This window comes from Orycteropus afer, unplaced genomic scaffold (assembly GCF_000298275.1).
Source record: "Orycteropus afer afer isolate SDZICR_OR568_19922 unplaced genomic scaffold, OryAfe1.0 scaffold00013, whole genome shotgun sequence".
Lineage (NCBI taxonomy): Eukaryota > Metazoa > Chordata > Mammalia > Tubulidentata > Orycteropodidae > Orycteropus > Orycteropus afer.
In genome coordinates, this window is record NW_006921600.1 from 12,991,433 (window position 1) to 12,991,864 (window position 432).

The following is a 432-nucleotide window of genomic DNA, read 5'->3' on the forward strand; positions in this document are numbered from 1 at the left end:
AAAAAAAAAAAAAAAAAGATTTCTGAGAACTGTTCTCAGATCTTCACATGCCAATAGCAAAGCATCCACTTTAAGGGGAAGGATCGAATTCAGTCAGTTGTACTCTTGTCTGGTAAGGTATTGGTGGTTCATTGGTAGAACTCTTGCCTTCCATGCAGGGGACCTGGGTTCAACTCCCAGCCAATACACCTCATGCACATCAACCATTTTTGTCTGTCAATGAAGGCTTCCATGTTGCTATAAGCCTAAACAGGTTTCAGGAGAAGAAGAAAGGTCTGGTGATCTACTTCTGACAATCAGCTAATGAAAACCTTATGGATCATATGGTCTGATCTGCAACTGAGCACGAGGATGGACAAAGACCAGGCAGCATTTCATGCCACTGTGCATAGACCTGCTGTGAGTCAGTGGCCGACTTGATAGCAGCTAACA

At 43.5% G+C, this 432-nt stretch overlaps 1 non-coding gene across 1 annotated transcript; it reads left to right on the forward strand.

Annotated features, from left to right (window-relative positions):
* Positions 1-117: 117 nt before the first annotated feature.
* Positions 118-188, forward strand: TRNAG-UCC. The gene has a single exon. It is a non-coding gene; the product is annotated as a tRNA-Gly (tRNA).
* Positions 189-432: the final 244 nt, after the last annotated feature.